This window comes from Acomys russatus, chromosome 17 (genome assembly GCF_903995435.1).
Source record: "Acomys russatus chromosome 17, mAcoRus1.1, whole genome shotgun sequence".
Taxonomy (NCBI): Eukaryota; Metazoa; Chordata; class Mammalia; order Rodentia; family Muridae; genus Acomys; species Acomys russatus.
The window spans coordinates 23,832,947-23,847,016 of record NC_067153.1 but is presented as its reverse complement, the minus strand read 5'-3'; the positions used below and the strand labels follow the sequence as shown (position 1 = coordinate 23,847,016).

Sequence of the window (14,070 nt, the reverse complement as noted above, 5' to 3'; positions counted from 1 at the left end):
TATAGATGTGAAAGAAGAGCTAAAGCCATGTTTGGCACCCAGGTCTGGTTCTGTGTCTTGCACACATTCCTGATAAAAGTACTCGTTAGTAAGGAAAGTGGGCGTGAAGTTGCAGCCATCAGCTTCCGGAGAGCTTGGGCTCCCCCACCTGTAGTCCTTTTGTATTTTTCAGCTGAGCCTAGTGCCTGCCCTAGTCCAAGTCTTGCTCTGCCCCCCTCCCTGGCCCCCGCATGTCTTTCTTTTTCATTTCCCACAGTGGGTGTGGGGAGGGTTAATGCTTAGCATGCTGCTGGCTCTGTGTCTCTTATAGATCTTTTCGTATAGCATTTAGTGGCTGGTAATGACTCTGACCCTAGCAGCAATCATCTATTGAACTTCAACTTGGCATTTCAATTAGTGTACTGATTGTTGGGCTTAGGCTTTTCATGTTTGTGGAGAAGTTTAGTGCGAGAGCAGTCGGCTAAGGGACCAGTTTCTGCAGCGCTTCTTGTGGGGAATAAATAACCTCATTATTGTAGCTGGAGTTGTCAGGGGAAGTCGAATCTCTCAGGCGTTTCTCTGCATAGAGAGGGGCTCAGTGCCTGCAGCTGCTGTAACATGTTGGGGACAGAGGGAGGATACCCCTTCTCCTGTTCTCATTCCTCTCCTCTCCTTATTTTCCTTTCCTCTATTTTTCTTTTTTTCTTTCAGCTGTTATAGCCTTTGGTAGAAGAATGGGAAAATAATGTCTTCAGGTCTCCCTGGTTCATGGAAACAGACTGGGTCAGCTAACAGCTGAACTTAGAAGTACAGACTCACAGGCACAGAGACATATACAAACATATACACACATACACACAGACATACACAAATACAGACACACACATGCACACGCAGACATACATACACATAAACACACATACATAAACACACAGACACACACAGACAGACACACAGACACACATGCATAAACACACATAAACATATACACAAACATACACACACATACATATAGACACACACACAAATATACACATAGATACACACACATACATAAACACACAGATACACACAAACATACACACAGACACACACATACATAAACACACACAAACATATACACACATACATAAACACACACAAACATATACACAGACACACAGACATACACATAGATACACACACATACATAAACACACAGACACACACAAACATACACACAGACACATACATACATAAACACACACGAACATACACACACATACATAAACACACACAAACATACACACAGACACACAGACATACACAGACACACACAAAGATACAGACAGAGACACATAGACACAGATATACATATAGACACACACACACACACAGACACAGACACAGACACACTTTTAAGACTCAGTGTACTGCTTCAAAGCATGTAATTGCATGCTGCAATGGCTCTAAACATCTTTGGTACCCACCTGTAAGCCCTCAAACCTGCCTTCACATTTTCCACTTTAAGCCTGGCTTCTCTGATCTTCAGCAGGATAGACTGGGAAACATGTAAGATTTGGGCTAAAGAGACTTAGGCTTTAATTCAGCCTCAGCTATGCAGTAGCTCTATGAGGTGCTTCAGGTTGTGGAGATTCTGAATCTATTTGCTTATCTTCAATGCAAAGTAGAGTTTTGGGCATGCGTGAGGGTGCTTAGGGCCCTCTGGTCTCTCTTATCACTGCAGGATGGTCTTCAGTGCTTTCTCTTAAGATCTCAGCCGTCTTCCGTCAGATTTAGAGTCTGAATTCCTAGGCCACAGGTTTGATAGAGGGTGGAGCTCTATGGTATGTTTGTGGGAGGGCCTCTGAGACTGTACTGAAGAGGTCTGTTCCCTAGACACTACACACAAAGATTGCAGCATCCATGAGAGAGACACATGAGTGAAGGGAGCTGACATAGTCCAAGTGCCTCTGCGTGCCCTCTTGTCACTTCCATTTGATTGATGAATAGCTCAAAGAGCAAAGTCAGTGTGACTCACATTGGAAATGGTAGACACTGATCTTCAGAGCCAGAAGGTTCACTGGATTGCTCAGAACCTAAGCAGAGCCTGTGAAGTGGTGATTAGACTTAAAAAGAAGCTACAGTCACAAAGGGAGACCTGGAAGGGAAGAATGATGGGTGGCACGGAACACACAGGAGCAATGAGGGCGAAATGGACCAGGGTCTCTTGGGGCTGGCCCCATGGGTGTCCATTGTGTGTGGCTGTCACACCGGTAACTAGCCTATGATAGTTATCCATCATTCATTTCAGCGTGACTTTCAGGAGTACGTCGTCTTTGCTGAATAGAGTCAGAAAATTTAATCACCATTAGAAAATAAAGAGTGCTTTGTTTTGAGATTTAAAAAAAAAGTTAAGGCTGGTAAAAACCATAAACTTCCAGCTTAATCTAGTGCAATAACATGATTTTGGTGGAGTCTAGTGTACTCGTCCTCAGGCTGTGTTCCTATTCTCTTTGAAGTTTCCCCGTCCCCGCTGAGCTACTGCTGCAGGAGGCTGAGGGATGCCAGCTGACTTCATCTTGCCTCCTATGGCTCAGGTCCTGTTTCTGATCCTTCCAGAGTTAGCCTCAGGGGAGAGGGCATTTGGAAAAAGGTCACTTCACAGTGGCATTCTCCCATGGCGCTGTACAATTGTAGGCTTAAAAAAAATTTTTTTTTAATTGAGAAACATCTCTGTGTTTCTCCTGAACCCTGTGTTGGTGATCTCCTGCAGTGCCCCCTAGATGGTCACTGATCTCTTCTGTCACTATCACGATCCTCTTAGACCCTGAAATACCAGGTGATCCTCTCCTCTTCCACCCATGCAGTCCCTTCAGGCGAGGTTTTTGCTGGATTCTAATTAAAGACAACAGACCATTCAGTCTTGTAAAAATCAATCCCCCATGCCTGGAAGATGCCTTCCTTCAATTGTTGACAGACCAGTGTGCAGAATCTCTTTATTTTGCTACCAGCAATGGAGAATTCAGGTTCTTTTTTCCCCTGTGTCTTAGAGTCTTCTTTTTTTACACTTTCCAAATTCTAGGGGCTACTCATGCTCTGCTCCCTGACGGTGGCCAGAAACCTTTTCCCTTTGCTTCAACATGAAGGGAAGTAGACTCCCCAGAGGTGGAAGACGGACAACACATGCTCTGCTGTTACAAGCTCCGCAAATCTGCTGCTTCTTAATGTCCTAGTGGAGGCTGGAGAGCACAGTGTCTGTCGAGCATGGTAGAGGAGCAGACCCAGGCTTCCCCAGCAGAGCATCCTCTTTAGAGAGTCCAACTTCTGTCTTCAAGATGCAAGAGTGCCTAGGACTTACTATTTTTGTCTCAACTTTTGGGGAACTTTGTTAAAAATCCACGATGGCATTTTACTTTCTGTCCCCTAGGGCTTAGGGAACTCTCTCTGGTTTTTGAAAGAGGGTTATGAAGCAACATCTATCTTGGATATGGCTTGCCTATGGGAGTCATTTGATTCTCTCAGTTCGCATGGATCCTCCGATTGCATATTCATTTGCACTTCTTGATCGGCTGCTCGGTATCCTGAGTCATTCGTATTCTTCACTCAGGATTTAACAGAAAATAGCACCAAGGAAATATTTCCATCTGGGTGTGGTGACACATGCCTCTAATCCCATCTCTCAGGGTGTTGGAGCAGGAGGGATTGAGGGGTTGAGGCCAGCCTGAGATGTATAGTGAGATGCTGTCTCCAAAGAAACAAACAAACAGACAGAGAGACAGTCAGACAGACAGACAGACAGACAGACAGACAAACAAACAAACAAACTGTGCCCAAAGAAAGAAAGAAAATAAGAACACTTGAAAGAAATATTTCCATAATAACTGATTTCACATTTGGTCTAAAGTCATTCTGAATGTAGTCCCGGCTGTCTACTGAGCTTGAGGATTTCTCAGGCCTAGTGCTTAGGCTTTCCGTGTCTTCAGAAATCCCCACAATTCTCAACAAGATCTGGTAGGTACTTCATATGCCCCAATCAATATGTGATTGATTGGTTGGGTTCTGGGGTTACTTATGAGTTCCCCTTACGTGTTAGGTGTTTGGCCATGGTGGCAGCTTGAGCACGAAATGTCCCCACAGGCTCATCTGGCTCTGACTGGGGAGATTATGGAGCCTTCGAGAGGTGGCGTCTTGCTGGAGGAAGTACGTCACTGGGGATGAGACATGAGGTATTATAGCCTGGCCCCACTTCCTGTGTTTTCTCTGCTCCTGGACTGCTGATGCCAATTGACAGGCCAGTCCCATGCCTTCCCTGCCATGCTGAGTTATATTCCCTTTGAAACTGTGAGCCAGATTTAACCCTTTCTCCCTTCAATTGCTTTTGCCCCGGGTATTTTTATCCTAGAAACGGGAACGCAACTAAGCTAGTTATACGTGTTGACATAGCAGGTGTGCAAAATGACAAACTAAATTTTGGCCTCTGATTTCCTGTTGCTCTTTGTGAAGATAGCAGTGGCGGATACTTGTGACCAGTTCAAAGGGTTTCTGTTAAAACACTGCTGTATTTCTGTACCCCAAAGAAGCCTTAAATAAGAAAAGGAGTATTACTTCAGACAACCAGGAATAAGTTGACATTAAGATTTTGACAGTTGCATCTCCTAACAATTGCAAGGTAACAGCAGTAGAAGACATTGCATTTTCACCTACACTTGTGTTCAGGGGAGAAAAATAATGAAGAGAATGGATCCAGAATTAAAAAAAAAAACTTGACACAAGCTAGTCATTTGTGAAGAAGGAGCCTCAACTGGGAAAATACCTCCATCAGACTAACCTGTAGGTAAGACCGTGGGACACCTTCTTGATTAACAGTTGATGAAAAATGGCACCACTGTGGTTGGTGCCAGGTAGTCAGCCATAGTCCTCTGAGCCTTTGCTTCAGTTCCTGTCTCCAGGTTACTACCTTGTGTTCCTGTTCTGACTTCATTTCACGATGGACTGTCCGCTGTCAACCGAAATGAACCTCTTCCTTCTCGAGTTCCTTTTGGTTGTGGTGTTTCTCATGGGCAATAGGAAACAAACTGGAAGATGTATTACTTTGTGATATTAATTGGTTCTGTGGGATGTATCCATGCCTAAGCCAGTCATTGGTGAGGTAAATGGGATTCATGTGATTGGTCCAGGTCATTCAAACATGTACTCTTGGGGCTGAGGAGGAGCCACAGGTAATGTGTCCTCTCATCCGGAAACAGGTTTCCTTAGCAGGGAAGAAGTCAGGGGCGATTGCTGGTGATGCTGATGTCATCATATTGGTAATCACAGGGGTCACAGCAGTAGTATGGAAAATGAATCTTTCTTTGTCAGTGTTCTATTGCTGTGAAGAGACACTGTGTGACCACAGCAACTCTTATAAAAGAAAGCAATTGATTGGGGGCCTGGTTACAGTTTCAGAGGTTTAGCCCATTATCACCACAGTGAGGAGTACGGCGATGTGCAGGCAGACATGTTGCTGGAGAGTTCTACATCTGGATCCTCAGGCAGCAGGAAGAACTCTGGGGCTTGGAATGGGCATTTTGAAACCTCAAACCTTACCCCCAGTGACACACTTTTTCCAACAAGGCCACACCTCCTAATCCTTTCAAATAGTGCCACTCCCCGGTGACTAAATACTCACATCTTTGAGTCCATGGGGACCATTCTCATCCAAGCCACCACAGAACCCATAGATCTTTAAGTTTATGGGAACAGGTTCTGTCTCCTTTTTCACCCTACCTTCTAGAAAGACCAACTTCCAAATCCTCATGCCATTGTCTATTGATGGGGAAAGATGGACTTCCACTTTGAACATAGCTGAGTTCATCTCTCTAGTAATTATTGGCTCTGTGACCATTGGCAATTTTCTACTCACTGGCTTAGTTTTTAAATTACTTTTTAAAATTATTTTTAAAATTTTATTTAGTCATTTTACAGCTTGATCCCAGCCCCCTCCTGCTCTCCTCCCAGTACTGCTCTCACATCCACCTCTCCCTATTTCCCCTTCTCCTTCTTCCCAGAGGGAGGAAGCTAAGGAGTACCAACCCACCCTGGCATCTCAAGGAACAGCAGAGCTAAGCGCATCCTCTCTCAACGGGGCCAGACAAGGCAGCCCAGCTAGGGGAAAGGGATCCAAAAGCAGGCAACAGAGTCAGAGATAGCTCTTACTCCCATTATTAGGGGACCCACATGATGACCAATTTGCATATCTGTTACAGATATGTGTGTGGGGGGTCTAGGTCCAGTCCATGCAATCTCTTTGATTGGTAGTTCAGTCTCTGTGAGGCCCCACGGGCCCAGGTTAGTTTCCTTGTGTCCTTGACCCCTTTGGCTCACTCAATCTTTCCTTCCACTTTTACACAAGACTCTCAGAGCTTTGCCTATTGTTTGGCTGTGAGTCTCTGCATCTGTTTCCATCAGGTGCTGGATGAAGCCTCTCAGCAGACAGTTATGCTAGGCTGCTGTCTGCAGGCATAACAGAGTATCATTGATAGTGTCAGGGTTTGGTTTTCTTATCTATAAAGTGGGGATAATAAATTCTGCATTTTAGAGTTTTTTTTAAAGGACAGGAGATTATGTGTATAAAGAGCCAGCATGTTATATGTTTTAGCTAGTATTTTTTTTTTTTTTTAACCTTGAATCTCATGACATTATCTTCTGCAGGGTACAGTACTCTTGTTTTTCTTTATCTTTCCTTCCCTTCTCCATTTTGTTTTTTTCGTCTTACATATTTTGGAAATCTTTGCTTTATTAAATCATTAAGTCTAAGCCCAGGTGCTCTTAGCCCCCACGGATTCCATCACTCCTTCCCATCGGTTCCCTTGTGTCAGAGCTTCCAGGTGGCACGGAGTGCCTCTTAGGCACTGCTGTGGATGGGACATCCCTTTGCTAGCAGCACCTGAATTCAGATTAAAAAGCTCTTACAGAGGCAGCCTTGTCACCGCCCACCTTGACGGCATCATCCCAGTTCCGGGATCTTAGCCCATCCCCAGCGGCCTGGGATAGTACTTTCTCAACTGTATCTTCTCCTCAGAGACAGTGGTCAGCTTCATGGGGCACCTTTTCTCCATTCCTAAGGTTTAGTCACTTTAACCTTTATCCTGGGCTTATTTTTTTTTTTTATTGATTGATTTTTTTTTTTTTTGAGACAGGGTTTCTCTGTGTAGACCTGGCTGTCCTAGATTCGCTTTGTAGACCAGGCTGGCCTCAAACTCACAGCGATCTGCCTGCCTCTGCCTCCCAAGTACTGGGATTAAAGGCGTGCGCCACCACCGCGTGCCGTCTGGGTTTATTATTGTACCCTCTTCCCTAGGTGACCACTTTGAAAAGGAATCCTCCCCTTGAATGTTGTCGCTACCAAGCTAATGACATTATGGCTTTATGACTAGCTAACAGCTATAACTTCTTAAAAACAGTTAATGTGTGTGCTGTCTCAGGACTGGCCGCTGACTTACGCATGTGTCTCTGTGGCTGATGAACTGATCCAAACACTAAGGAGAATAGACTAATCAGGATGAGAAGTTGCTGCCTAACAGTGATCATGTAGCATCAGAAAAACAAAACAAAACAAAACAGAAAGAAGCATGTATATGAAAAAAATATGTTCTGATGGATGGATTAAAAAAAAGCTGTAGTGAGAAATATCATTGAGTTGTATATGATAGCGATAGGGCCAGACAGGACTCGCATTTTAAGCTTGCGTGTTTACATGATACCACTCAGGATGTATGGAAATACTGTGTACCCAAAGATACTGAGTTACTTTGTTTGTTTCATTCATGGCACAATCTCCTTGTGAACCCTGAGGGTTCTGTATAACAGAGGAGATTATAGAATTAATAGGGGCTCATGTTATGGGGTACCCAACTGCTTGTGGATTGGATTTGAGGTCCACACAACAGAAGGGGATTCATGGTGGGTACTGTAAACCCAGTGAAGGACTCATGGCTGGGAGGTCTCAGACCCTGGGAGAGAACGCACTGCCACTGTTTAGGTAAATCATCACAGCGCTAAATAGCATCCTAAATATTTATGTTTATAGTCATAGACAAATTCTACTCACATCCTTAATCAGAGAAGAGTCTCTTTGCTGTGAACAGTGGTGAGCGCACAATTTCACGGCTGCTCATGATGCTTAAAAGTTGACAATTGAGTGCTCAGCTCTAAAAGGACACTTATCCCACCCTATCCAAGGCTCAGGAAATATCATAGATGAGAGAATGGGAAAAAAATAGGAACCAGAAAATAGGGAGAAGGGCTGTGGAATCAAATCTTCAGGCATGGCACAGCTATAGCAAACATGATCTTACATCAGCAGCAGTTGCCTAGCCTGGACCTGTACAAGATGGTGGCTGGTAACAGTCAAGAATGGGGTGGAGAGGTGCTGGTGGGACCTTAGTCTCTTAGCTGCATTATTGGCTGCTGATGGATTCTGGTGAAGAGGCGGTCACTGACTTGAGTTGTGTGCCCAATAGTGAGCCCTCCAGCATCCGATGGATTGTTCCAAATCCACGGTCAACAGACAACCCTGGTTAAACTCAGTGGGTCACAAACAAACAAACAAACAAAAAGACATGAATGTGGGAAAGGGACTTACAGGGAGGAAGGGGAGATGTCAGGGCTGGGAGAGAGATAAGAGAAGGTGGGAGGAGAGTAAACAATACATTTTATACTCCTATGAATTTGCCAATGAACAAATCTAATCAATAAAGGAAAAGAACTAGTAAGGCTCTACGTAGATTGTCATAGACAGAAAACAAGGGTAAGTCTTTTAGTTGGTGGTATTTGTGTGTGTAATGTGTGTGTGTGATATGTGCACATGTGTAGGTATGTGTGGTATGCTTGTGTACTTGGGGTGTGTGTGTGAGAGAGTAGTGTGCATGTGGTATATGTGATGTGTGTATATTTGTGCATAATGTGTATATTTATGTGTGATGTGTTTATGTGTGTAATGTGTATATTTATGTGTGATGTGTTTATGTGTGATGTGTGTGTGGTGTGTAGTGCATGTGATTTGTGTGATGTGTTTGTTATGTGTGTGCATGTAGTGTGTATGTGGTATTATGTGTAGTGTGTGTGCTTGTGATTTGTGTAATGTGTGTATGGTATATGTGTGTGTGTATGGTATATATGTGGTATATGTGTGTTGTGTTGTGTATGTGCACATGTGCGGTACGGTGTGTATGTGTGTGTGTGTGTGTGTGTGTGTTTATGTGTGTTGCTTCCTTCGTCTGACCTAATCATTCTTGAATTGCATCTTTCTGAGGACAGATCTGAGGCTTGTTTTACATAGATTGGTGGTCTGGCCCTTAGAGGACCATATCTTTCCTCATCTTTTAAAGCTCCATGGAATCCATTGAAATCTCCAGCACAGTGTCCATTTGCCCCTTGATAGGGCTCTTTGACTCTAGGTTTCATGGAAGAACTTCTCAAAGGGAGACTTGAACAGGCTCTTGGGGACAGAAGGGCATGGTAACAGGTGACAAATGCTTTTAGAGGGCACAGGGCTTGCATCCCAGGGACCAGCCTGTTTCTTTCTGGGAGCTGTGGTGTTGGCTCTTTATCACACTTTACTCAAGCTTGGAAGTATCTGGACCTAGGCTGACAGTCCCCTCTGTCTTTCAGAGCAGTCATGTACTGGTTAGAACACTGGAGGGAAGGCGACAAGTGAGGCTGTAGGTTTGCTCCTAGGAGATGCGTGGGCTGCTGCTCTGGGGTTGGATGTTCACAGTAGAGGATTCTTTTGTCCCAATTTAGGAAAAGTCACAGGGTTTTCCCCGTTGGCTTTCTGAAAACCCTCCTAGGCTGCAAGGCTTACTTTAGTTATTGCCACGGAGGAGGAATAGATCTGCAGTTCCTCTCCTGCTTATTATGCTTCTTGGCATTGATTCAAAGTTAATCTTATTACTGTTGTGAAGGGACCTCCCTACGGCGCCCCTGAGCATGAGGATGCTTGAAGCTCCGGTGCCTGAAACCATGATAGGAGCCATAGGAGCTCTCATCTCGGTCCGTCCACACAGCCACCTCTGCAGATGGGTAGGTTGTCATGGTTGCTGAGTTCTCTCACGTAGAAAGAAATACAAGTTCACAGTGACACTTTGTGCTCCTGTAACAAAGTGTCACAGACAGGGTAAACTGAGATTTATTTCTCAGAGCTCTGGTGGCTGGGAAGTCCAATATCGGGGCCGAGGCAGAGTTGGTGTCTGATGAGGGTTCATTTCCTGGGCTGTGTTATTGCTCGGCAGATCTCTGGGGTCTGTTTTTAAGATCACTGATGCTGCTAGGAAGGCTCTGTCTTCGTGATTCACCACCCCCGGCTGCTCCCCATCGCTCGCGTCCCCCGCCTCCCCCCCCCCCCCCGCCACCCTCGCACCAACCGTGACCTGGACGGGTTGAGCTTTCAACATGTGAAATTTGAGGGGACAGAGGCATCATATGGCGGTGCATTAATCATTAAAGCTATGTAAGGGTTAGAATTGGAACTCCAACCTAGGTATGCTTGAAGGATTTACAGGAGATCTTTACACAAGGCAGGTGGGAGTAAGGAGGGCTTTTCAGACAAAATCACTTCATGCTCGTTTAAATTACTCATGATTGCAGGAAGACTAATCTGAAAGAAAGGTTATCTTTGCTTTGTGTTCTTAAGACAAAGCACTTAAAATCCAATCAAACCTGCTAGTCACTATCTCTATCAGGCTAGGTACTAGCCAAAGTGCTTTCAAGCACCTGATCTTATTAAATTTTCTCGATATCTTGTAGGAGAGTGATTAACATCTCCATTGTACAAGTGGGGTCCCTGAAGTTCGTCTTGAATTAGTCTGAATGAGCTGCCATGGGTCAGGTGTTGCCAAAGGTGGGTCCGAATTTTAAGGGTTAATCCCTTCTGTGAGATCAACAGGCTGGGTTTGGGTTCTCTGCTGCTGGGAACAAATTGTTCCAAACTAAGTGACAAAAATCACATCATGTCCTGTGTTCACATTTTCCTTTTGGGTTATGAATTCTGATGGTGCACAGCAAAGTGAGTTCCTCAGTGAATAGGAGGGCACAGCTAGAGCGGCACTAACTATGGGTGGCACCTGGGTGGGACACGTGGGGGTACATATGTAGGGCTGGCTCTTGGTTCTTCTTCATATCTCTTCTGCTGGGACTGGAACATTTCTCTGTATTCACATGCCTGGTGTCTGGGTTGGAAGGCTGGCACAGGTGGGTCTGTTTAGGCATTTTCTCTGCCTGGTCAAACAATATAGTTAGCATCAAGTTATTTCAGGGTTGATAGAGTTCTTTAAAAAAGTTTTTTTTTTTTTTTTTAAATTTTAGGTTTTTATTTTCTGCACATGGGTGTCTTGTCTGCATGTATCTGAGTGTATAATGTACATGCAGTGCCCTCAGAGGCCAGAAGAGGGCACTAGATCTTCTGGCACTGCAATTACAGAAGGGGGTGAGCTGCCAGTGAGTCCTGGGACACAAACACCTGTCCTTTGGAAGATCTTTCAGAGCTCTTAGCCACTGAGCCATCTCTGCAGCCTACATGGAGTTCTTAAAAGGCTGGCTCCTGCTAGGCTTGGTTTCTCAGCCTTAGTACAATGTGAGGCTGGAAGATTCTTTGTTGGGAATGAGGTGTCCTGTCCAGTAGGATGCTTGGCAGTTTTCCTATGCTCTAGTCACAGAAAAATATATCAGGTGTCGCCAGGGAACAGATCCTTCCGCCCTCATGGAGAACTCCAAGGAAACCTTCAAGAGGCTCCAGGAAAAGCTTCAAATCTCACCACCAGGTCTCAAGACACCCAGAGTATCACTAACAATTTCTCTTATCAGGAAGATCACCAAAGCTAGAACAGTATCTCAAAGGAAAGAAAGGAGAATTAGCTCTTCAACAGATGGAACAACAAACAATTCACAGCTCTTTAAAAAAGTTTTGGGCTGGAGAGATGGCTCAGCAGTTGAGAGAACTGACTACTCTTCCAGAGGTCATGAGTTCAGTTCCCAGCAACCACATGGTGGCTCACAAACATCTATAATGTGATCTGATGCATACTGTATACATAATAAATAAATCTTTAAAAAAAGTTTTATTGATTCTTTGTGAGTTTTACATCATGCCACCTTGCAACCTCCCTCAAAACACACACACGCACACACACACACACCAAAGCATAGAAAACATCTCATTGTGGAAACTGTACTATGTCACAGTGGGTTCCATAGAATATCCCTCTGTCCACACATCTTCACTTACAGAAGAGTACCGCAATGAGTCACTGGTCTAGCTTGAGGTCTCTGGCTTCTGTGATACCATCAATATTGCATTCTCACTGGGCCTCCTCCAGGTTATCCTGTTTTCACCCTGTGTCATGGAGATCCTGCAGCTCTGGATTAGCAGGACTGGCCCTGTCACATGTCTCAACCACTCACAGATGATATAGATTTTGGGATGGGCCAACTCAGGGCTCTGGATTCAGGCCTGGGTGGTAGCTGAGCTGGCCAGTATGCCAGCTTTCCCTTATGTGCACTGTCCAGACAAGTTTTCCAGTACTGCTCGGGTAGGCCACCCATTGCCACCATCAGCAGGAAGAAGAGTCAGCTCTCCTGCTCTCATGTCTTTGGGACTGGCTCACCCACTTTCTTGTCTCTAGAGTCAGCTCCACTGTGCTGCCCAGTCAAGGCATGGAGCCCACTCTCCTAGGTGCTGCAACCAGATCTCCCATGGTCATGCTCTTGGGGCTGGCTCCCCATGACTTTGCCATCAGGGCCAGCTTCACTGTGTTGCCCAGGTGGAGTGCAGAGCCTGCTTTCCTGAGTACTGCAGCCAGTGAGGGACAAGCCCAGCTCACTAGCTCTCATAAGCCCAGGGTCAGCTCTCCGAACTGCCACAGGTGGTGAGGGGAATGGGACAGGGGAGGGCATCACTCTGCACTCTCGCCACCTCACAGCAGTCAACTGGCAATGCCAGCTGTCCAGTGCTCTCACTCTCAGGACCAGCTCACCTGGGTCCCCTCGACCAGGGTTAGCACAGCTGTGCTGTCCAGGTGAGATGCAGAAGAGCCAGTGAGGGCAGGGCCAGATCTGCCCAGTCCCTGGACATCTGTGTGTTTCCTGGCAGCTTTCCAGACCATGGAAATCCCTGACTTCTGCTAATGTGCAGTCATGAACCCAGAAATGGCTCTCAGTGGCAGCCTAGGCTGTGACCTCACCATGGTCCCAGATGGCAGGGCTGGGCACTCACAATAGGCTACTCTTCTCCACTCTCAACTCTCCATTTCCATCTCTCTTCATAACGCTCAAGCCGATACACTTCTCTTTCTTTCCCATCCGACCACCACATACTTGCACACTGTGGTGGCTCCCGCTGCAGGCTGGCCACATGGCTGGTGGGCCTCTGGGTAACATCCTTCAGCGAGCTGGTGGCTACAGCCTTCCTGTGCCATGGGAGGGCAAGTCTGTGGGTGGCATGGTCATCTACAGGTCTCTGTCCATCTTTCTCCTCATGTGCTGCATGGCCTGGATTTAACTCGATTTGATTCTTATGTGTCCTAGGCACAAAACAGCTTTGGCCACCAAGCCAGGCATCAAACTAGGATGAACAAAGAACTGCCATCTGCTTTGCCCCTGACTTATATAAGAACAATACTACCAATAATCTGTTGCTTTGCCCATTGTCATGGGGTGTTTTTATTGCTATAAAGTATACGTAACATAAGTTTTATCCTCTTGGCCATTTATAAAGGTAACCATGCATGCCTGATATTGTTGCACTAAAGCCACCCTTATCCGTTTCCAGAAATTTCCCCATTTTTTTTTCAGGCTGAAACTTTCTACCTTTTATACAGTTACTCCCATCTCTTCTCATCCCAGCCCCAGGCAGAAGCCTATACTTTCTGTCTTTATTAATTTGGCTGTCTTGTGTATCTTATGGAAGAAGACCCATGTGGTATTTGCCTCTTTGTTGCTGGCTTATTTCACTTAGCTTATTGCTTCCAAGGCTCGAGCCTTGCACATTGCAGTGTATGCCAGAATTTCTCTTTAAGGCTGGAGAATATTGTAGACATCTTTAATCTCCCACAGCTATTCAATTTCAAAGCCCCA

At 45.4% G+C, this 14,070-nt stretch overlaps 1 non-coding gene across 1 annotated transcript; it reads right to left on the bottom strand.

Moving 5' to 3' along the window:
* Nucleotides 1–13,508: 13,508 nt before the first annotated feature.
* LOC127201883 (small nucleolar RNA SNORA48) lies at nt 13,509–13,652 on the bottom strand. Its single transcript, XR_007832226.1, has one exon. It is a non-coding gene; the product is annotated as a small nucleolar RNA SNORA48 (small nucleolar RNA).
* Between the last annotated feature and the right edge of the window lie 418 nt (nt 13,653–14,070).